At 32.9% G+C, this 26,126-nt stretch overlaps 1 pseudogene; it reads right to left on the reverse strand.

The window, feature by feature from the left end:
• Positions 1-1,246: 1,246 nt before the first annotated feature.
• Positions 1,247-26,126, reverse strand: part of LOC145739389 (uncharacterized) — a 38,347-nt pseudogene continuing 13,467 nt past the window's right edge.

The following is a 26,126-nucleotide window of genomic DNA, read 5'->3' on the forward strand; positions in this document are numbered from 1 at the left end:
AAAAAATTATTCCCAAAATATTTCTGGAACTGAACATGACGCACCGAAATTGCTTATTGGATCAGCAGTTTCGAAATGGTTTCCAAACTTTCCTAAAGGCTGGACCCATATGTAGCGAACCCCTGACAAACTGCGCTGTGATAGTCGACAATTTAAAATGGGTTGGAAATCTATGTTTGGAGGAGTTAGCCCCCAGTTGATTGCTGCTGAAGGAGGAGCTGCTTACAATACTTTTTAACGATGCTTTCCTCGCTACAGAAGTGCGACTAATGGAACCCAGTTTCACCACTAGTATCCGAGTAGTTCCAGCTATTTTGGGTAACTTTTTGCGTTTCCGTTTTTGGGTGGTACAGAAATACTTTTAATATTCATAATGTATACAAGTACTTCCTGGTATCCAAGTAAATTTTCTAGGCATTATTAGGTATTCCTTTAGCCTTTGTATTTTGTTTATATAAATGAAAAAAAATCCATACATTTTAGCCATATTTAAAACTGTCGCGGGTGAACATTAGATTGGACTTATTTTACCTGTTGTGTATATTTGCCAAAAACGAATTTTAAATATGGCCAAGAACAGTTTAACTTTTATCTTACAACTTTTATATTACAACGTTTAACTACTTACTTGACTGCATTTTAGGCTAAAGTATTTATCTACCGATCTAGGTACAGCACAGTGAATTTTCCAGCACTATTTGCTAGGTCAGCAAGTTGAATTATCAACAAGCAGAGGTATCAACTTAACAGATCATAAGATCGCTTTAACATTACTAAAGTTGAATACAGGGTAGGGTTTTTAAAGTTTTTTTTAATAATGAAGTCTTAGAAGCTGTGGTTAGATTTTAAACCATCTAAATGACTTACGGTGTATTCGTACCAAAGTATGCTACAATTGAGATTTATTTTGATTGAGGAGAATACATAAACGACGTTAAGCCTAAGAAAGATTTTAGCATACCTGCTAGATTTTTTGTTTTCAGTTAACTCTTCTAAAATGCATCTTTTTGTAGCATATTAGGAGTTTTAAATTTCATTCTAATTAAAACAATATCGTGGCACTGTATAACACATGCACCCTGCATGCTCGTATACTAACTACTATTCTACTAATAGCGCTATGAAAACTGGACGAAAATTATCTTAAACGAACTTAATAAATAGCTTTCGTGATTAGATATAAATATTCAATCAGATTTAGATAGACTTCTTGTAATCACATATAAACTAATTGCTTTTGCATATACTGAATTCGATTAATCCCATAATGCTGATTCTGCAAGTTCTCGGGCTTTTTGCCAGGGGAATGGGGGAAGGTCCAAACTCCGTGTAGTTCTCAAAGGTCTGCCTCTACGTTTAATGTCTACGCACATCATTCCGTATACGCGTATGCCAGGTACGCTAGCATAAGTTGGTTAGTCGTGGGACTTTGGACCCTCTACAAAAAATGTTTTTTGTACCATCTAGTATACTATAATTTTTAAACTATGCAACTTGACTAACTTTTCTATTCAAGCCTCCCATGAACTGATATGAGACACCAAATCTAACCTAACCTAACCTAACCTAACCTAACGTACTGCTGTCTGGACATCTGCAGATAACCAAGTAATGCGATTTTCCAGTCCTAATATTTTAAAGGGCCAGAAGGGAACAATCCCTTGGTGCTCTGCATATCCTCATGTCGCTGGTTGGTTCACAAGTTTTTACCAGCGTTATAGCCTTCTAAAAAGTAAATATTTATCACATAATAAATCTATAAAAATTTAAAGAATCAACTTTGTGGGGGTGTCGGGAAATGTATTCAACAATTTCTGCCATAATTTAAGAAATGTAGGAAATGCTTTCTGCACACTCTTCACCATTCTTTTGTTTTGTTGTTTCTGGCCTTATGTTGCACCTTGTACAAAAATGGATTTTTCAAGTTCATCACATTTAGTGATTGGTTTCTTTTTTTCACTTTTTGTATGTTGGTTGTATGTATGTTTGTTTCTGCATAAACCCTCAAGGTAAATGAAGTACGTTCTTAAATGAGTAATTGGAATGCATAATACATTATTTCAGAATTCAAACCCGAGGCTATCTTGCAGTTGTTATTTATGCGGACCAATAATTGCCTATGTCTAGACTTTAGCTGGATACTATTCTTATATCACTTTCATGAACAGTAAAAGTCCCGATTAACATAATGAATTCAAGATCTCGTTTCAAGTTAATATTCTGTCTCCTAACCACCACATGTCTGGAAGGTTAGGCAATACTCCAATAAAGTTAAGTGCATTTCACTGCTGAAGCATCTTTAATGATTTCCGCGAAGTGATCTAGAAATCACTTCTTGTGCCAAAATATTTATCGTATTTTATCAGTTTTCTGAATCTCGAATTTCGGATAGAATGTCCGGTTTAATAAGGTAATAGTTTATCGTTTCCAAATGTATCTAAACGAAATTATTCAGTTTGGTTTTATATGGTCGATCAAGCTGCCCGATCTATTTATTTTAATAGTTGTTTACCGTATATAACTTTGTGTCCAGTTTATCTGGTATGGCTGTGTAATATTCTATCGTACTTTATTCTTGAAAGCAATACAATGCTACATTAGTTTCTATACGTATACGCATCAGATGCAGCATATTCTATACATTATCGTGTTTACTTAAGAAAAATGTAACTCGTTTCGAATGGTTTTATGATTACTGTTTAGCTTACCTGGTTCAATTAAATTAGGAGTCGGTTTACCTACTATGGTGAATACAGCTCATGGGTAAGTGCTAAGGAGGTAAATTGGCCGAGTCTGATTTTGCGGTGTCTGATTCTCTAAATATACAATTCAGGTTTCCCTATCAGCCTAGGTGGTTCCAAAGCCAAAATTGGAAAATATTCTAGTCAAGTTTTGGGAAACAAAAAAGTGTGAAAATTTGAAATTTAAAACTCGCCTAAAGAGGAAACTGTGGAAAATATATTTAAAAGAACAACAATTACGTTACCAGAGGGTCATTTTCAGGTCGGCTTACCCTTCAGTAATCCAAATGATTACTTACAGCTAGGAGAACCTATTAACAAAGCGTACAAACGACATCTAAATCTCCAGAGAAGTTTTTCATCCAACAAAGTATTGTTGGCGGACTATAAAGCCTTTACATTAAAGTATATCCAAAACCGGTATGCGGAAGAAGTCTCCCTGACCTTTAAAAATTAACATTTACCGAAGAAGTATTTTATTCCCCATTATTGCGTAATTAATAATCCAAGTGTTTCTACAAAGTTAAGGGTGGTGCTTGATGTTAGCATGAAAACATCTTTGTGTTTTTTACTTAACGATGTGGTTTTAAAAGGCTACACAGTGCATTCGAAATTAGTGGATATTTCATGTAGATTTCGTTGTTTTAATATGTTTTGACTTGTGATATTAAAAAGATGTTTTTGCAAGTTAGAGTAAACCCAGATCACCATCATCATGTTATGTTTTGTTGTGATTCCAAATTTTTCAAAGTTAAACCGTGGTTTTTGCTTTATCGTTAAATGTCGGAGAACAACCAAACAAATTCGGCCGACAATGCGAACAAATTGGGACACGAAGACGACACTAACACAAAACGGGGTGACAAGAAATCCGTTTTTAACTTTTCTTTTCTGCGAGACATGAGAAAAAACGTTTAAGGTAGGTCGTGTAAGCAGCTCTCGTCAAAGAAACAAGTAACCGTATCGGCACATGGCTCAAAGAGTCGCGCCCATCGTACGTCGACGAAGAAGATCGAAATTGCGACGTCGCCGCATATCGAGTAACCAAAACTTACGAAAAAGTCGCACTCGATAGTTCTCTTCCGAATCCAAATATTTTTTATTTCTGTTTTTGTAACCCGTATAAAAAGTTCAAAGAGAAAACAGATGATCAAAATCCGGACGTCGCACACTGGTAGGTTTTTTAAAATCAGTGGCATAAAAGAAATACTTGGAGTTTTATATATTTGGCTAAATATCATTCAAATGTCAAACCATGCTTTCAAAGAACAAGTTGGGTATGATAGAATGTCACATTCTTTTATTATTGTTTGACAGTGATCCGTCAAACTCAAATACATTATTTTTTTCCAGTAAGTTTTTTTGGATACCTTACGAAGGTTTGGTTGTTATAATTGTAAAATGTAGTTCCAAATTAATAGTTACATTCAGTTATTATTGGTACAAGTAAGAGGATCAATATTATTAATTTGACGGTCCATAAATTATTTTTCTAGTTTAATTAGCTCTGGTGTTTCGTAAATGAACTGTAATTTTAAAAGACGACGAAAAAACGAAGCGATGAAGTTCTTACATTTTGTCAAATTACTTAATTATTTTTATTGGTTTCTGTACGACATACCAGGTGTCCAAGAGCACCCTGGACATACGAGATTAACCCTCCGTTAGTCTGTTGCCATTTTTTTCGAGTTTGGTCTGGTAGGGTCTAATGAACCCCACAAAATAAAATTGGAAGGAACCCTCGTTCATAATAAGCTTTTGAGCTTTAATTCAAATTTAAATTCCTAATAGGAACTATGCTAAACAACTATCAATATGATTAACTGGTAATAAGCAATGTTCTAGCAACCTGCAGACCGTCAAGAACTTAAATAAACCTTTTACTGACACGTGCAGACACGAAACGGTTTTAGCGGAAGCTTTAAATTGTGTTTCCATTTACTGTGCTATCTTAAACCAATAAATAACACCCGCCAATAGAAGAAAATGTTCCATAAATTTGAATACATATAATGGCAATGTATTTCTCTCGACACTTGCAATAAATACGTTTAATGCAGTATACTGCTAACTTGGTATATTTTTAAAATGTCATATCAAGAAGTGATAACGTTTTTTTTTTGTTTCAGTAGTTGCCGACACATTTACCTGTTGCCAGAGTGCGCAATTTAACAGGTAAACTTAATGAGAAAAAAAAGTTGTTTGTGATAACATATGCACCAAAATGATGCTGATAAGTAACATGTTGATAACATTCACCAATTTGTGTTTAAGCTGGATTAACAAGCCAAACGATTTGACATGGTAATCAACTTGGTAATCTTTTGATACGCATATGTGTTACACATCATGGAAAAAAACTGAAAAATATATCAAATTTTGGTGCACAATATACAAGATGTCCTATCGACAACTAGTTTCAACTAAAAAATATCAATCCTTATACACCAAACTTGTCTATTCTCCACTTTTCACTTTCAGGACAACCTCTAATGTGTTAATCACAATATTTTAGGTGTGTAATGCAGTGTACGTGAGACTGAACTGGACTCAACCATTATGCGCTTGTCCATCGAGATACCGGAATCCATGGTCAGCATCTTTGAACTCAGACGACCTTCATACCACCGAGCTAAGCATTAATAAAAGATCGAGGGTAAGCAGGCCGTAAAGTACTTTTACAACTCCACTAAACAACCCATACGCATTTCCCGATAAGAATCCTATCCATCATTACTTGGCAGGTTGTAAAAGTTTGCAATAATTATCTGGTGCCTGTCGAATAAAAGTACTGTCATAAAAAATAGCTAAAGAGCAAACGCTGATATATACGATAATATTTTCCATGTTAATTGTAATCAGAGCCGGTTTCACTTCTGTCTTAAGCTTCTTGCACTCTTCTTCAGCCTTATCATCAATTTGTAAAAACGCTGGTAAAAACTTGTGAACCAATCAGCGAAATGAGGATATGCAGAGCACCAAGGGATTGATCCCTTCTGGCCCTTCAAAACATTAGGACTGGAAAATCGCATTACTTATGTTATCTGCAGATGTCCAGACAGCAGTACGTTAGGTTAGTATAGAAACTATACTGGGTGTCTCAGCTTGTTTGAGCAAAACAAAAAACATTTTAAAATTTGGTGTCTCCTATCAGTTTATGGGAGGATTGAATAGAAAAGTTGGTCAAGTTGCATAGTTTAAAAATGTTACTATACTAGATGGTTCAAAAAACATTTTTTGCAGAGTCGAATGTCCCACGACCAACCAACTTATGCTAGCGTGCCTGGCATACGCGTATACGGAATTATGTGCGTAGACATTAAACGTACAGGCAGACCTTTAGCAATTCGCCCCAGCAATTCGTTTATATGTGATTACCAGAAGTCTATTTAAATCTGATTGAATATTTATATCTATTTAATCACGAAATAAGATAGATAATTTTCGTCCAGTTTTCGTAGCGCAATTAGTAGTGTAGTAGTTAGTATACGACCATGCAGGGTGCATGTGTTACAAAGTGCCACGATATTGTTTTAATTAGAATGAAGTTTAAAACTCCTAATATGCTACAAAGAGATGCATTTTAGATGAGTTAATTAAACACAAAAAATCTAGCAGGTATGCCAAAATCTTTTTTAGGCTTAACGTCGTTTATGTATTTTCCTCAATCAAAGTAAATCTCATTTGTAGCATACTTTGGTACGAATACACCGTAAGTCATTTAAATGGTTTAAAATCTAACCACAGCTTCTAGGACTTCATTATTAAAAAAACACTTTAAAAACATTACGCTGTATTCAACTTCAGCAATGTTAAAGCGATCTTATGATCTGTTAAGTTGATACCTCTGCTTGTGGATCACTTTCAACTTGCTGACCTAGCAAACAGTGCCGGAAAATTCACTGTGCTGTACCTAGATCGGTAGATAAATACTTTAGCCTAAAATGCAGTCAAGTAAATAGTTAAAGTTGAGTAGTAAGATAAATAAAAGTTGTAAGATAAAAGTTAAACTGTTCTTGGCCATATTTAAAATTCGTTTTTGGCAAATATACACAACAGGTAAAATAAGTCCAATCTAATGTTCACCCACGACAGTTTTAAATATGGCTAAAATGTATGGATTTTTTTTCATTTATATAAACAAAATACAAAGGCTAAAAGAATACCTAATAATGCCTAGAAAATTTACTTGGATACCAGGAAGTACTTGTATACATTATGAATATTAAAAGTATTTCTGTACCACCCAAAAACGGAAACGCAAAAAGTTACCCAAAATAGCTGGAACTACTCGGATACTAGTGGTGAAACTGGGTTCCATTAGTCGCACTTCTGTAGCCAGGAAAGCATCGTTAAAAAGTATTGTAAGCAGCTCCTTCTTCAGCAGCAATCAACTGGGGGCTAACTCCTCCAAACATAGATTTCCAACCCATTCTAAATTGTCGACTATCACAGCGCAGTTTGTCAGGGGTTCGCTACATATGGGTCCAGCCTTTAGGAAAGTTTGGAAAGCATTTCGAAACTGCTGATCCAATAAGCAACTTCGGTGCGTCATGTTCAGTTCCAGAAATATTTTGGGAATAATTATTTGTATTGTTGAGAAGCAAGTTGGGGCCATCCGAACATTTTACCCACGCTCCAGATTTTATCGTAAAGGGTTGCCCATCCGGTTCCTACGTCCTCACAAGCCGTCTTAAGTTGAGATTTTAGCTGTTCTATAGCTTTATTTGTCCGTTGGCTTTTAAACACTTTTGGTTTCGGGGGTGGTGCTTTAGTTACCATGTTAAGTAAACAATAACGTTTCATTAAATCAATAAAGCCATATTGTTCATATTCTTCAATGGTAGTAAGCAATTCGTGGTTCTTACTGATTATTTCTGCCAGTGGTGAAGGTAATGAAACCACTTTTACAGACATGACGATTTGTTCGGTTTGGAGGCGTTTATCTTTCATATACTCAAAACATTTATTAAGAACTGTTTCTCTTAATGCGATCATAGGTGGTGACACATTGAATTTAACTTTGGCAAATTTCATTTTTAGATCTTTGATACACTTTTCTAAGTGAACATCTCCAGCTGTAAGAAGAATTAAATCACCCGTTTCCTGAATCATTACTTGTATGCCGGAGTCCGTCTGGCTTAACCCTTTTTTAGGCCATGGCGTAAAACTGGTAGATCTTTTGGATCAACTGGTTCAATTGCATAGCGCACAACGGGGAGCAGAATCTGCTGCTCAACCAACGGCACTACATTTAATTGAGTAGATAATGTCGCGGTTCGATTTACGCCAGTGAGGACGCCGTCAATACCACAATTTTTTCCAGTAGGCACCCAATCCGTCTCAATCATGTCCTTTCTAACCAAAATATATAGTTTTTTTTATTGTAAATGTGCTGACACTTCTATTAGTTGCAACAAAAGCATCAGGATTTTCTGCTAGTTTTGATTCTTCTGGCAAATAGTCCTTCGTCAAAGCATATACTTGTTGTCCTATTCGTAACGATCCGACAAGCACCCTTGTCATACCGATAATCACTAGTTCATCTTCAATTAATTTAATCTTATCTTCATCGGTCGTAGATGACGAGGAACATTCTTGGTCAGTTGTTGATTGTTCCCTCGGCTTAGCGCGATGCGCCGATGAAACTATCGGTCTAGTTCTACGCATCTGATGACTGACGTTTATAATATATATAATAATTAATATACGACGTTAATAAAAGCCTCCTTTTCTAAAGACAGCTTATCAACCGAAAATAGCTTTGAAACTTTGAATTTGATCTGACTGAAACGTGAAGAATCTTAAACTGGCTATAAAACCTCTTAGAAACCCCTTCTAGGAATATAATATGGACTTACACAGTCAAATTATCAGTCAGGTGACAAAAGTTTTTTTATAAGGGAAGGTATTATCGAAAAACCAACTTTTCAATTGAGCTATCTAAATGAGCTGTTCTATTCTAGGTTTATTAACATTATAATCGTGTTATTTTTTCCACACACTCAATTGTTCCAAATAAAGCTTTGTACACTGAATGTTTGTATTAATTATTTATTCACAGTTCAAGGTACAGTATACATTTTCTTCAAGCGAAAAGCTTCAGTACAATAGGTGGCAAAGAAAACTGGACAGAACAGAACAGAACTGGCAAAACACATAAACAGTGATTGTTCCACAGATTGAGTGTGAGTGGGTGAACCATACCTTGTATGGTATGAACCATACCATACAAGCTATGCTAAAAACAACTTTGTCTTAGTAACCTAATTTTTGTTTGGATAATAGTGTAATAGAGTTCCAAATTAGCAAAGGTAGGTAAAATGTAGTGATTGAAAGTCTCTAAAGAGAAACAACTTGCTTCTAATTTAATACACCATTTCACAGGACATACCTTTACCAATCAAATGTGAACTCGAGTTTTGGTTAATTTATTTTTGGTTAGTAGATGTTTACAAGTAGATGATGTTCAAGTTAACTAATAGAGCTAATTAAATATCAGTACTTACCTCACCCTGTAGAACTAAGTAAAAAACATTGATGATCAGTTAATAAATAAAAAATGCCTTTTTATTAACATCATACAATAAAAAACCACTTAAACACTATGGTGTGTTGACAACACTACAAAACAGAAAGATACAATAAAACTAGCGTCACATAGCACACTAAATTGCATCACTTTTGAGGGAAGTATTTGCCCTTATTTGTGGTTCCTGTATAGTAAAGCAACTTATCTTCAAACATCTGCAGGCCTTTGTAGTCGATATCACTTTAAATTGTTTAAAGGGTTATGAAGACGCTTGAGATAACTGAATCGGTCATCCTCATTGAATATTTGCAAGCAAAACCAGTGTTTTCTTAAAGAGTTTTGCTACAAAGTAAATAAGTTGAGTAGAGACATTGAATGAGGTTATAAGTGCAACTTACCAGATTTTTGGGCTGTGGCTACTGATAAAGTATTGTTATCGCGACCGCTTGGCGCGAGATTTAAAATTTCCGAATTTTAGTTCTGTTTTGCGTCTTAATGGTCAAATCTACGGTATTGAAAAAATTACAAGTATACAGGGTAATTCAAATTCGACCCTCACCATTGGGATCTCGGAAACTATAGGAGATACGAGAAAGTTTAAATTGGGGCAAAGTTGCGCAATGTAAAGCTCAACCAAATGCAGTTTTAAAAATTTCGATTTTCCGAGTACTTCCGAAGATATCCGAAAAAAACTGAAAATTTGATTTTTTGTTTTTATTTATTTCTAATCTTATTTGAAGAGATATTCCAAAACTAAAAGCACCTTTTCATTGCCACTTTTTCTCAGCTATTCGATGATGGATTCAAATTTGCCACACGACGTTTCGTTTTTTGGCAGCCATCATCAACTTTCTTTTTTCTTATGGGCGCCATATTGGATTTTTAGCCCACCAAATAGTACGTTTTATTCTGATTTTAGTGATGTATAATAACTTATGATTTGCTTCATAAATAACAAAATAATTCAATAAAAACTATTTTTACTTTAGTTATTGGCTTTGAGTTAATGGGCCGTTTCATAAAATGTCATTATTTGACAGTACTTGTCAAACACGATAATTCGGACGATCATTAGAGCTTTTAGAGATTTTACCTTAGTTAGCTTTGAGTTAATGAAACGTTTTATGAAGATTACTTGGTAGTAGTACTTGTCACACGCAATTGGCCTGAACATACTTAGTCACAAAGGTATACACGTGACTTAAACCGGTTTATTCACCCGAAGAGCTTAGGCCACTCGCTACGCTTGTGGACCTAGTTGTTCTTTTCGTGAATAAAAAATGGTTTAAGTCACTTGCTGCAAAGTAACTATTAAATCACTCTGAATGACATTCGCCTATTTACAGATGTAAACAAACAAACATCAATGTTACATCTACGGGGCGCGGTGCAAATTTAATAGAACTGTAATTTTAGTTTTTTTTTTTTAATATAAGAAGTCGAAATTTAATAAAATACTGTATAAGACACGTGACTTAAACCGGTTTATTCACTCGAATAAATATGAATGAATAAAAAATGGTTTGTCACTTCCAAAATAAATAACTATAAACTTGCACTTAACATTATAAAAAATTGAAATTTGGCAAAAAATTAAGTTCCTAAAATGATGATCTTTCTCTTGGAAACATAAATAAGCCTTTTAAGTTAGAGATAATGCTAACAAATCTCTTTTTCTGATTAACCTAAATAGTTCAGCAATGCTTGTATAATAATAACATTTTCTGCGGGGGTTTCTTTTCTAGATACATTTTTAACTATGATTGACGCTCTAATGATCGTCCGAATTATCGTGTTTGACAAGTACTGTCAAACAATGACATTTTTTAAAACGGCCCATTAACTCAAAGCCAATAACTAAAGTAAAAATAGTTTTTATTGAATTATTTTGTTATTTATGAAGCAAATCATAAGTTATTATACATCACTAAAATCAGAATAAAACGTACTATTTGGTGGGCTAAAAATCCAATATGGCGCCCATAAGAAAAAAGAAAGTTGATGATGACTGACAGAAAACGAAACGTCGTGTGGCAAATTTGAATCCATCATCGAATAGCTAAGAAAAAGTGGCAATGAAAAGATGCTTTTAGTTTTGGGATATCTATGGAACGCCGTTTTGCTCTTTAATGTAACGCAGAAATAATGTATTGTTCAAACAATAGAAATTTCGGCGATACATTTTAAAACGTTGGTTTGAAAATAAATGTCAATTCCTGCGTTAGTTTAAAAATCTTGTACATATTTAATACCACCAAATAAAAACAATGCTTAATTTTAGCGTTTGTTGAATTAAAACGTTACTTTCACTTTCCCTTCAGACAAACGAGTGTAAAAAATCATGGTAATTTGGCGATCCTTTAGTTATTACGTTACTTTAAATATTTCAACCACAGCTTAAAATGAAATAATTGTAAAAATTCAGTCAATTTTTGCGGTTCGATGATTTTAAACATTCGTTTAAAAAATACAAACGATGTTCAAAATAAACAATTGCAAACGTTGGTTGAATTAATACAATACATTTAACTACGAGTACCACATTTTTACGTTCGTTCGCGCAATCTATTGTAAAAAATACGTGCTGCTGCATGTTGCATGTGGCGGAGTTTGGAAGTAGAAATAGTAGGAATCTGTACGATAGACGTTGAAGAGTTGAGGTTGCTTTAATAGAGATGTGGTCCCGATATCGACCGGATGATCGATTGTTTGCATGCGTACTGCCGCACTGAGTGCACTACGCTTGTTTATACAGTGTGACCCATTTAGAATGGAAACACCCCTATAAAATTTTAGGTTATTAACCGATTTCAATGATTTTTTTTTTGAATTAATTAGGAATGAAATGTCTATTACGGGAAAAAATTTTAAATATTTATTTCAGTTTTCAGGTCATATTACGATACTTTTTCTTGATAGAAAATGGAGAATTTTTATTAGCGATTTTTTTATTGAAAAAATTACTACGCCACTGGATCTATAGTGCTTTCAAATAGCTGTGACCAAAATTTCATAAAAATCCATTCATAAATAACAAAGTTATGACAAATTAAAATTCAAAAATCCTCTAAGCTAACGGTCACAAAAGAACACCCTGCATCAACTGTTGCCATAGAAATGGTTTTATTATTTACTGGTTTATTATTAATTATTAATTGATTAATTTAATAAAAAAAAAAAATTATAAAAAAAATAAATAAATAAAAATTATTTTTTTAATTTTGGTCACAGCTATTTGAAAGCACTATAGATCCAGTGGCGTAGTAATTTTTTCAATAAAAAAATCGCTAATAAAAATTCTCCATTTTCTATCAAGCAAAAGTATCGTAATATGACCTGAAAACTGAAATAATATTTCATTCCTAATTATTTAAAAAAAAAATCATTGAAATCGGTTAATAACCTAAAATTTTATAGGGGTGTTTCCATTCTAAATGGGTCACACTGTAGATAGGTATCACAAACGTTTAAAAATCAAGGTATAATTTTTCAAAATGTGCTTGAACACGCTGTTTATTATTATTTTTTGTTGCGGATTTTGATGTAGAATCGGTATATACAAGGGGATCAACGTAATAGTAATGATATCACACTTGATTTTTTTCTGGCCCCGTATATTATAAGTCTTTAAATTTCTCGCAAAACATAATTTAGCAACGGTTTTTGAGATATTGATGTTTCAATGTTAATATTTTTTTAGAAGGAACTATTAACTACATTACAGACCAAAAAACTAAAAATGCCTATTAAGAAGAGAAAGAGAATAAATGCAATAAATAGCAAATTGGAAGTTACTGGATATAACCTAACTTCAAACAGTCAAAATCATAACATAACCATACAAAAATAAAAAATCACAAAATATGGTTCGTCATCTAATGTGTCTACTGATATATTAGTATAGGTATATTAGTACAAGTACTTAGCATTATAGTTACTAACTAGTTAAGTCATAGCTAGCCACTCTGAATTACTTCTATTAAGCCCGGCATTGGTAATGATTACTGTTTTGTGATAGAACTATAATTGTTTTGGTTTTTGGTTATTGATGCAAAATTGGTTCACACCTGGGGCCAGATCACAACTTGAGAACTGCATGCTGTTATGTTTGTGATATGCTAAATTATTTTAAAAATGAGTAATTAACACTATAGTTGTTTTACATGTGCAAGTGGTGAAAAACCAAGATATTAACACTCTCACTCTTTCTGGTAAGGTAAAGCAAGATGTCCATGAGATCGTCTTTGTTACACAATATTGTCCTGAGAAGAATGAAATCAGTAACAGTCCAGATAGGCCATTTACTGGAAAATGAAGACCCTGCATCTGCCAAAAGGTTAATTAATAGTGAAAACTGTGAAAATTGTTAGACGAGACCAAAGGTCGAGTTTAACAACACGTAAGTGCAAAAAAGGACTTTTTGCATGTGGTTTTGCAAATTTTTTTATAAAATCGACTTGTTTGATGACAAAAGTACATTAGTTGTGAATTTTAATATATGAAATGTCTGACTTTACAGGAATTTCTCCTACCTGCAGGTACCTATTAGACGTGCGATTTTGTAGTTCAAAAAAGACTTTGTTGCACTAGTACAAAAAAGAGAAACTTTTTGCACGATTTTATAAAAAAAAATAAATTTATGATTACGACTATACAACGGTGGTCCAGTTTCCATGGCGGAAACTTTAGGGCGGGATAGAGAATCGAAAACCAATATGAGTTTGCATTATACACGTTTGCATATTCGAGAAAAGCTTCGTTAAGGAAATACAGGCTATTTAAGTTTGGCTTAAAAAAAAAAAATTTATTAGTTGTTGAGAAACGGATGTGGATATTTAAACGATTTTTTGCAGGCGATAAGTGCTAACGAGGAAGCACATTTTGCAATAAAAACACAATTTTTTATTTAGTCAGTGGCGTCCGTACGAACACGTCAATGGATGTTTTTATAGAAAAAAATAATACGCCACTGCTTTTTCATAGAACAAAAAATCACTTTCAACCTTCAACACCCTGTATTTTCTTAACAAAGCTTTTCTCGAATATAGTTTATAATGCAAACTCATATTATTTTCTGATTGTCTATCGCGCCCTGAAGTTTCCGCTATGGAAACTGAACCACCCTGTAAATGACTAAGAAGTTGGGTAATACCGGCCTTATTTTTTTTCGTATTATAAAATCAATCTAAAAGAGAGTCGAAAAAAAGTATAGTATTATACTTACATGTGATGGCTATCAGTCATTCGAAGATTTACAATTACAACACTCGCTTTCGGCTCGTGTCGCAACCTTTAGCTTCGTGAGTAATTACTATTATTTCGTGCTATTTGAATAATATGCTATTACAAACATGTCTAATTAATTTTAAAACTTTTTTAGCTTATTATTGACCTCTACTGTTGGCGTAGAAAGATTCCATTTTGTCACTAGTACAAAAATAGATTTTTATTATTGTACTAGTAAAGAAATAATGTCAATACAGACGTTTACGAACTTATCAACGGCCCTACATTCATGCTAAAAAGAGAGAAACACAGCCAACTACGACCATAACAATTATTGAACAACCGTTATAAACTATGGTGAATAAGTACCCCCTATCGGAGCTAGCGGGTCCTAAACATGCGCCCCCAAAAAATATCATATGAAATTTGGCATGCTTGTTCACTATTTTGAAGTAATCATTTAGTTTTTTCAATTTTTTAAAATAATTATCGCGTTTCACCTTTTCCAATTTTAAAATAATCTCGACAGGTTACATTTTTTTTCATTATGCATTCGCTTATAAAAAATGACGGTATGTCAAAAACTATGCAAAATGAAAAGAAATCCACACAAACTTTTCTTAGGAAAACGTATGGGCTATTAGATGTAGCGCATCAGAATGCGTTGAAGTTATAGTTTTTATAGTTATTTAACCAACTAGTGTATTAATGAATGCGATTAATAATCTAAAGGGTTCAACGCGTAAACGATAGTAAACGCGTTAATAATTGCGATTTTTAATCGCTTATTAATATAAGAGTTGGTTACAACAATTTTCCGCCGACTGTAGTATATAATAAATGTTTGTAATCCTAAAAAGTTATTTAATATTTACCTACTAATTGTCAGTTGTATACACGCCACTGACAATGACAACAAAACCTGTATGATAACTGACATTGACAGTTAGCATTGTCGGAAATGGCGGATGGAGAACTAACCTAACGGTCATTAAAGTACGCCTCTTTCTGTCTGTTTAATACAGTTAAAAAAAGATAGAACTTCTACGAGCGTATCATTAAAGAAAATACATTAAATAAAACAATTGAAAAATCATGCATTAATGGGACTCATTAATGAACAATTTTGCTTCCGTTATTGTTCATTAAAAAAACTGTTAATATACGGTCAACGGAAAAATAATTAAATAGGGAGTTAGGTACATAGGTACTACTTGTTAGAATTTTGTTTTATATCGTTCCCTCAATTAAAGTTATAAAATCGTATATTATAACGATATAAATATAAATATAATATAAATTAAATCAGTACTTTTCAAAACATTTGTAATATTCCAGACCGGTTAGAAACCTCGTATAATATCGTAGTGTATCCGGTCGATATCGGGACCACATAACATCTCTATTAAAACGACCTCAACTCTTCAACGCCTATCGTACAGATTCCTACTATTTCTACTTCCAAACTCCGCCACATGCAACATGCAGCAGCACGTATTTTTTACAATAGATTGCGCGAACGAACGTAAAAATGTGGTACTCGTAGTTAAATGTATTGTATTAATTCAACCAACGTTTGCAATTGTTTATTTTGAACATCGTTTGTATTTTTTAAACGAATGTTTAAAATCATCGAACGCAAAAATTGACTGAATTTTTACAATTATTTCATTTTAAGCTGTGGTTGAAATATTTAAAGTAACGTAATAACTAAAGGATCGCCAAATTACCATGATTTTTTACACTCGTTTGTCTGAAGGGAAAGTGAAAGTAACGTTTTAATTCAACAAACGCTAAAATTAAGCATTGTTTTTATTTGGTGGTATTAAATATGTACAAGATTTTTAAACTAACGCAGGAATTGACATTTATTTTCAAACCAACGTTTTAAAATGTATCGCCGAAATTTCTATTGTTTGAACAATACATTATTTCTGCGTTACATTAAAGAGCAAAACGGCGTTCCATAGATATCCCAAAACTAAAAGCATCTTTTCATTGCCACTTTTTCTTAGCTATTCGATGATGGATTCAAATTTGCCACACGACGTTTCGTTTTCTGTCAGTCATCATCAACTTTCTTTTTTCTTATGGGCGCCATATTGGATTTTTAGCCCACCAAATAGTACGTTTTATTCTGATTTTAGTGATGTATAATAACTTATGATTTGCTTCATAAATAACAAAATAATTCAATAAAAACTATTTTTACTTTAGTTATTGGCTTTGAGTTAATGGGCCGTTTTAAAAAATGTCATTGTTTGACAGTACTTGTCAAACACGATAATTCGGACGATCATTAGAGCGTCAATCATAGTTAAAAATGTATCTAGAAAAGAAACCCCCGCAGAAAATGTTATTATTATACAAGCATTGCTGAACTATTTAGGTTAATCAGAAAAAGAGATTTGTTAGCATTATCTCTAACTTAAAAGGCTTATTTATGTTTCCAAGAGAAAGATCATCATTTTAGGAACTTAATTTTTTGCCAAATTTCAATTTTTTATAATGTTAAGTGCAAGTTTATAGTTATTTATTTTGGAAGTGACAAACCATTTTTTATTCATTCATATTTATTCGAGTGAATAAACCGGTTTAAGTCACGTGTCTTATACAGTATTTTATTAAATTTCGACTTCTTATATTAAAAAAAAAAAAACTAAAATTACAGTTCTATTAAATTTGCACCGCGCCCCGTAGATGTAACATTGATGTTTGTTTGTTTACATCTGTAAATAGGCGAATGTCATTCAGAGTGATTTAATAGTTACTTTGCAGCAAGTGACTTAAACCATTTTTTATTCACGAAAAGAACAACTAGGTCCACAAGCGTAGCGAGTGGCCTAAGCTCTTCGGGTGAATAAACCGGTTTAAGTCACGTGTATACCTTTGTGACTAAGTATGTTCAGGCCAATTGCGTGTGACAAGTACTACTACCAAGTAATCTTCATAAAACGTTTCATTAACTCAAAGCTAACTAAGGTAAAATCTCTAAAAGCTCTAATGATCGTCCGAATTATCGTGTTTGACAAGTACTGTCAAATAATGACATTTTATGAAACGGCCCATTAACTCAAAGCCAATAACTAAAGTAAAAATAGTTTTTATTGAATTATTTTGTTATTTATGAAGCAAATCATAAGTTATTATACATCACTAAAATCAGAATAAAACGTACTATTTGGTGGGCTAAAAATCCAATATGGCGCCCATAAGAAAAAAGAAAGTTGATGATGGCTGCCAAAAAACGAAACGTCGTGTGGCAAATTTGAATCCATCATCGAATAGCTGAGAAAAAGTGGCAATGAAAAGGTGCTTTTAGTTTTGGAATATCTCTTCAAATAAGATTAGAAATAAATAAAAACAAAAAATCAAATTTTCAGTTTTTTTCGGATATCTTCGGAAGTACTCGGAAAATCGAAATTTTTAAAACTGCATTTGGTTGAGCTTTACATTGCGCAACTTTGCCCCAATTTAAACTTTCTCGTATCTCCTATAGTTTCCGAGATCCCAATGGTGAGGGTCGAATTTGAATTACCCTGTATACTTGTAATTTTTTCAATACCGTAGATTTGACCATTAAGACGCAAAACAGAACTAAAATTCGGAAATTTTAAATCTCGCGCCAAGCGGTCGCGATAACAATACTTTATCAGTAGCCACAGCCCAAAAATCTGGTAAGTTGCACTTATAACCTCATTCAATGTCTCTACTCAACTTATTTACTTTGTAGCAAAACTCTTTAAGAAAACACTGGTTTTGCTTGCAAATATTCAATGAGGATGACCGATTCAGTTATCTCAAGCGTCTTCATAACCCTTTAAACAATTTAAAGTGATATCGACTACAAAGGCCTGCAGATGTTTGAAGATAAGTTGCTTTACTATACAGGAACCACAAATAAGGGCAAATACTTCCCTCAAAAGTGATGCAATTTAGTGTGCTATGTGACGCTAGTTTTATTGTATCTTTCTGTTTTGTAGTGTTGTCAACACACCATAGTGTTTAAGTGGTTTTTTATTGTATGATGTTAATAAAAAGGCATTTTTTATTTATTAACTGATCATCAATGTTTTTTACTTAGTTCTACAGGGTGAGGTAAGTACTGATATTTAATTAGCTCTATTAGTTAACTTGAACATCATTCACCTACAAGGATACTTGTAAACATCTACTAACCAAAAATAAATTAACCAAAACTCGAGTTCACATTTGATTGGTAAAGGTATGTCCTGTGAAATGGTGTATTAAATTAGAAGCAAGTTGTTTCTCTTTAGAGACTTTCAATCACTACATTTTACCTACCTTTGCTAATTTGGAACTCTATTACACTATTATCCAAACAAAAATTAGGTTACTAAGACAAAGTTGTTTTTAGCATAGCTTGTATGGTATGGTTCATACCATACAAGGTATGGTTCACCCACTCACACTCAATCTGTGGAACAATCACTGTTTATGTGTTTTGCCAGTTCTGTTCTGTTCTGTCCAGTTTTCTTTGCCACCTATTGTACTGAAGCTTTTCGCTTGAAGAAAATGTATACTGTACCTTGAACTGTGAATAAATAATTAATACAAACATTCAGTGTACAAAGCTTTATTTGGAACAATTGAGTGTGTGGAAAAAATAACACGATTATAATGTTAATAAACCTAGAATAGAACAGCTCATTTAGATAGCTCAATTGAAAAGTTGGTTTTTCGATAATACCTTCCCTTATAAAAAAACTTTTGTCACCTGACTGATAATTTGACTGTGTAAGTCCATATTATATTCCTAGAAGGGGTTTCTAAGAGGTTTTATAGCCAGTTTAAGATTCTTCACGTTTCAGTCAGATCAAATTTTGAGATTTAAGTCAGATGTCAACACTGAATCATTTAAAGTTTTAGTTGCAACACTGATGAAACCCCTCGGTGATGATAGTCCATGAAGTTAAGCACATTGAAGCTAAATCACATCACTTTTGAAGGAAGTATTTGGCCCCTTTGTTGTTGTCCCTATACAGTAGGAAACTTATCTTCAAAGATCTGGCTTCAGTGTCCACTTTAAATCGTTTGGTAGTGTTATGAAGAGGCTTGAGATAGCTGATTCGGTCATCCTCATTAAATATTGTCACGAAGGATAATAAATCAAATTTATTACTTGAACGGAAACATTAAAAAATGTTTATATTACTTGAGCGGAAACATTAAAATTGTGGAATGCGGTCGGAGTGCAACTGCAATTAAGATGCATTTGCTGAATTGCGAAATAATGTGGAATGTTTTCCAAGTACCGATGGTCGAAGGTCGTCACGAGTTGTCGGCTAGACGAGGCCAGGTCTGGGAGTTTTGATTGGTGGAATCAGTGTCTGGAATGCTATAAAAAAGAGGTTGCACCCTAGAGAGGGGTTCAGTTCAGTTCAATTCAATCAGTTCATTCCAATCAATCCAGTTTTTCTGTGCACCACGTCGGAGAAGGCAGTACCTAGCCAGAAGACTCCGCTCACGCCACAGAATGTAGTCGTCCTGAATTCTGCAACCCGCACCGGGTTTACAAATTAATTAAATAGTAAACCATCTCTTAAACTATAATAAATCGCAAGTGCCAAACCCTCCACGAAGCTGCCCTCATAATTGTTTTACAAATGTAAGTACAGATTTGTTATTGTAATATTTTGTGCATGTAAAAGGTATTGTTTAAAGTGTTACTTTGGGAATTATGTTGAAGGTTTTATTCCGATTCACCAAGTTGATAAACCAACCATTTTGTCAATTAGTTTTAACTATTATTTAGTTATTAAATTATATTTTTCTACCAAGTGGTTTGATTCTACCTCTGAAACAAGATCTCGGTAAAGGCGTTTATTAAAGTAATAAACGCACGTCTCGTTTAACTTGTTGGGCCAAAAGGGCTTTTCAATTTAAACGTGACATTTGGTGGAGGTGCCGGCCTTGTGTCAGAATGACATTTGGTGGAGGCGCCGATTTTGTGTCAGAATGACATTTGGTAGAATTGTTTCAAGTAGATGAAAAACACTGCTAAAAAAAAAAAGTGAATTTTTAAACCAGAAAAAATATTTTTGATTTTTCTTATCGTGAATGAAAATTACCTCTTTAAAACAAAAATATATTTTTCTTTTTGCATAATTAATTTTGTCCTACATTGTCATTTTGAATATTTGTTTGCTAAATTGTTAAAAGCAAGTCAGTATTACTGAAACGATCGTGTCTTATGTTAAAAAGTCAAGAAATTAATGGCTAATATAACTTTACGTACAGCACTGGCCGAACAAAAAGCCCCGGCCATCCCTAAATTTACGTGTCCACCTACGTTTAATCCATCAAGTGATTGCCCCATTACATTTTTAAATAAATATGAAAAGTCCGCAAGATTAAACAACTGGACTTATTCTTTAAAGATTTCATATTTTAATAATTATTTGGACGGACCAGCACAAGTTTGGTATCAAAAATATGTAAATGATCCAAAAAATGTTTTGAATACTTGGGCAATATTTCGAACAGATTTTCTAAAAGAATTCGCAGGTGACCAACCATTTCGTAAACTGAAATTTAGATTAAACACGCGTAAACATCGGGACAATGAAGACATTAAAACTTATTATTATGACTTACTTACCTTGGCAAATGAAATTAACCCAGACATGTCTTTTGAAACTTTTAGAGATTATTTTGAAAACGGTTTAAATCCGTCGTGTTTTGAAATGTATTATTTGCTAAGCTCTAATAATAAAAATTTGAGTGATTTAAACCAACTAGTCTTGAAAATAAGTGATATTAAAGAGCGTGTATTATTTAGTCAAATGAATCGGCAAAGTAAATTTTACATTTCGGACGGAATGAATTTTCAGGTCTCGTAATGATCGGTTGAAAAACAAATTTGACAAATACAGTACTAATCGTACTTGGCCAAATAAGTATTGTAAAAATTGTGAATTTCAGTCCAACAATTATTGTGGAAATAATAATTACAAAGGGACCAAGTTAAAGAAAAATGATTTCTACTATCAAAATGTGTCACGAGAAAAGCAAAATTATTCTAGGCTTGATCAAAATCAAGGTATAAGAAATAGTAATACCAGAAATAATTATTCATCAAAATGTAAAAATTTTAATAGAGGTAGCAACAAGTTTTACAATTTTGGACAAAATAAGAATGTTTCTACACATCAGAATCCTAGTAAATGTGAAAACTCAATGTTAAGTGTCGATGAAGTTGCTCTAAACTCGACAAACAGTAAAGATAGCAATTTATTGTCAATCAAAGCTTCAATAAATAACGAAGACAATTTGTTTGATGTAATTTTAGACACAGGATGTGAACCAAACTTAATTGATTTAAATCTTATAACTAACATGTCTTTATCATCAGAGAAAATCCAATTAACTTCGGTAGGAGGTTATACTTTTAACCCAGTTGGTACTTCGAAAGTAACTCTAAAAATTAACAACATAAAGTTGGATATTGAAGCATTAGTAGTGAAAAATCTTTCTAAACCTCTAATTTTGGGACATAATTTTTTATCAAATTTTAACGCAATGATTGATTACAATAAAAATATTTTGAGTTTTTCAACAAACAACAACGATAAAGTAAGAGTTAATCTCAATCGACCTGATTTAGATGTTACATCTAAAAACCAAGTTCAGAAAGAGTATCTAATGGGTGTAGAAATTTCTGACGTCGAAAAAACAGTAAAACCTGTAATAAAATTAAAAGTTGCTCAAAAGTATATTGTAAAACCAAATACGCAAATAACGTTAAGATTGAAAACCTCGAATAATGTACCTGATTTAACAAAATGCATTTTTATTAAAAGAGACAGTTATTTATGTCCAAGAAATCTGTGTGTAGACACACCATTTTTGCAAAATGGGCACAATTTATACATTAAAATTGTCAATAAGGGATTTAGAACAGTTCCTATTTTAAAGCATTCTGTTATAGGTAAATTCGACGTTAATGAATCAATCAATACAAATACGACAAAGGATTCAATGTTATGCATTTCAGAAAAACGCAAATCAAAAACTGCTAATAAGTTTCAGTCCGATTTTCCTGTTCAATCGAAAATGTTACATCCTAATTTACAGACAAGTAACATAAATGAAATCGATAATATAGATTATCGAAGAAAAGTTGCGATGTTTAAATCAACTCGTAAAACTTCACACCAAAATAGAGACACAGCCGACCAAGTCGAATTAAAAAATGTAATATTCCCTGTATCCCAATTTTGTGGATTACAATATTCAAAGCAAAATGTATGCTTTTAGCATTTCTATTTAGTAGAAGTTTGTATAAAAGTTAAGCTGAAAAATCAAATATTTTGAGAAAAAAAAAATGAATTTTACATACTGCAGCATGCTATTAAATTAATTTTTACATGACTTCTAAATCTAAAGTTAAAAAATAAAATCCACACTGTAAAACAGCGGATTGTGTTATTTCGATGTCGAGGCAGCAAGCATTCCCGATAACGACAAAAAGTGTGCCGGAATGAAACTTCTAATTGTCGACAAATAATTTTTTACTTATTATGTGTAGGTACCAGCTTTAAATAAAAGCATAGTGCAGAGTTAAAGAGGATTTCCATATGTTTCCACCGTTCAAAACTAAGAGTACATAAAAAATCGAAGGTTATTATTTGGTTGCTTACAAAAATCGCGACATTAGTGGAAAATAAAGTAAAGCAGACTAATTAGTTGTATTTGACGCCGCGTGCCGGTGTGACCGACTTGCTTTATTGCACTCGTCTCGTCGCATCGCCGCGAAGGTGTCGATAAGAAAACTGCTGATTGATGAATTTTAATGTTTTTTTTTCTAAATGCACATGATAATTTACCTACATGGAATAACAAGTCGAAATGTTGCATTGGCTAATAATAATTAAACTTGATTTTACTATGGAAAAAAATGACAACTGATTTAAAAAGTGACCCAAGTTATTTTTTTGAATACGAATGGTAAATGATACATTTGTAATAAAGTATTTCTGAGGTGATATTTAAAACATTCAACACACATACTACTCGAATGAGACGATAGGACCCACACATCATAATAATGTGATTTTATTTTTACTTTATTTCTGCTGAATTTCAACCTGTTAAATAATTTTAACCTGCTATTTAATTGAGGTGAAAAACGCTAGCTGAGCGTAATACCCTATTATGTAAGTGGCACATAGAGTTTGTTTCTTTAACCGACCCGTTGTAATGAGTTTTATGAGTACTAAAGTTTCAACTTACATGCAGTTGAACTATTTTTGGTGCATCTGTACGAAGATGTCCAGCTCAAGATTCATGATTAAATAAAATAATTACTGGATTGCCAATGAAAAAATATTGGTATCTTTTATAAAGGAGTAATTTAAATACTCAAGAATTCAACAGGAAAAACAGTATAATTCAATGTTGGTAGGAGTATTAGCTCTCAAAGTAGTTGTTTCTGATTTTTCCCTTCTCAGTTGAGAAGTTTCTGATACAGAAAGGTCTGTACATGTTGAGAAATATTTGTTTTAGTGCCACACAGCAATACTATTTGCTGTTATCGATGTTAGGGCGGTGCATGATTTTTTCTCAAAGAACAAACCAAAAGCATTTTTGAATGCGAAACTAATAGCAGGCTGAAATAATTGAATGATGAAACCTTATACATACGTTTATTAGGTTTTGAAAATTGGGTCTTTGAAGCAAATCGATACTAGACTTCTTTAAACTCGGATATAAAAAGGTCCATATAAAGTAGCAAATTTGTCAATATTTTCAGGCAACGGGGATTCCTATTCCTGACAGCAACCGGTTATACGTTATCCTGGAAGTTTGCGTATTAGTTGCTTTAATCGTTTACCTTAATTCCGTTTATAGGATCGTCTCATTACGATGTACAATAAGTTGTACAAATTTCTAGCAGACTGACTACGACTACTTTTTGAAACAAATATTGAACTGCAGAGCAATTCAAAGTTACAAGTTACAAGCCCGATAAAGTCAAAATGCTCATAATTAAGTTATAAAAATGTTTACTTTTATTTGCTTAAATGAATTATCCTACAGTAGGATATATTTTGTTTTTTTTTGATTAGATAATTCTTTTCTTATGCCGCAGGCAGATGGTGATCACTTTGTTATTTAAGTCATCGCGGTACGAACGTTCACAAAAACTGCGTATGGATAAATATCATTGTAATTTCATTTTGACATGCAAATTTTTAGCATATGAGAATAATTATTAAGAAAAATTGCCATTGTTATTATAAAAGTGAAGAAGTGTACACTTGAGTTTTATATCGTGATTTTTTCATTGTATGAGTAAATCGATTGATTGAAGACTTTATGAAACAAAGCTGGGCTAAATACTTATTGAACATTGACAAATAAAGACTGGATTGCACGGTCAAAATGTCAACAGACTACTTATTACCTATGCTGGTTTTTATACTATTTGGAAAATAGTAAGACAGATACATGGTATATTTTGAATTATACCACACGAAATAAAAAGTTACACACAAAAATACATCAGCTCTTGGACTAAAGCAAAAGCGAACATCGCTGCTTATCGTCCGGCTGATAATCCGAATGATGACAAACTTTAGCCTTGATTCCGCTTAGTAAGGCAAAGTGAAACTAAGACGGACAATGCAAATTTGTGGTAATGCAATAATCAGAGTTTATTTTTTATTAAAAATAAACCAAGCCAGAAATGATTTAAGTTAATCATTTAATACTTGCGTTTGCATACTAATAACATATTTTTATTTTTACAGAAACAATGAGGGAAAAGCATTTGATTGAGGACATTACATCCAATTTTTGATAAAAAAATCTTCTCCAAAAGGATTTGAAGTTAATTAGAAACGGTTAAGGTTTCTGTATTTTTTGAAACAGGCAAATACGTTCTACTTTCCATAACATGAAAACTAGAGCGTCTAGAGCGAGTCGTTTATATTTACGGAGTTCAAACTTTTTAGTTTCAGGACCGGATTCCCGATTATTTTTACATGTCAATTAACTTTATAAAGTAATACGCAAGATTGCATGCAAATTAGAATTTTAATATAAGTATATTAGGCCTTAATGAACACATATTAACCTTTGTTCTTGTTTTCATTATATGTAAAAAAACCATGCACTTGAGGGAGCCATAAGGAGCCAATGTACTAAGTGACGCTGTGCAAAGCCAGTATTGGAAGACCAATAAAGATGACACTTAACCTTATCACCAACGTCAACCACGTGATGTTAATGAAACTTAAGCAGGAAGGACTATGAAATTGACATTGCTAGACTTCAACTACTGTACTATTTGGTGACCAATGAGGGACAAAGTCATGGACAGGGCAATTTATGATTGTGACAAAAATTTTTGTGCGAACAATGGCGCAATACAAATCGCAAAATCAAAACTGCGTATATTGAAGTATATGGTGCGTAGTTAAGCGCTCCCCAAGATTTCAAATGTGTTATGTTAATTTAAGGGTTAGTTTAATGATTAGGATTACTATAATTTTTAGGTACGACGAAGCGATGACGGAAAATGGAGAAAGTAAGCTTTTTAGAAAATATATGAAAAAGAAAATTAAAATTAAAATCAAAATTTTCTCTTACTCCATTTTTCT

The sequence above is a fragment of the Ips typographus genome, unplaced genomic scaffold (genome assembly GCF_016097725.1).
Source record: "Ips typographus isolate SLU unplaced genomic scaffold, UJ_Ityp_2.0 IpsContig116, whole genome shotgun sequence".
Lineage (NCBI taxonomy): Eukaryota > Metazoa > Arthropoda > Insecta > Coleoptera > Curculionidae > Ips > Ips typographus.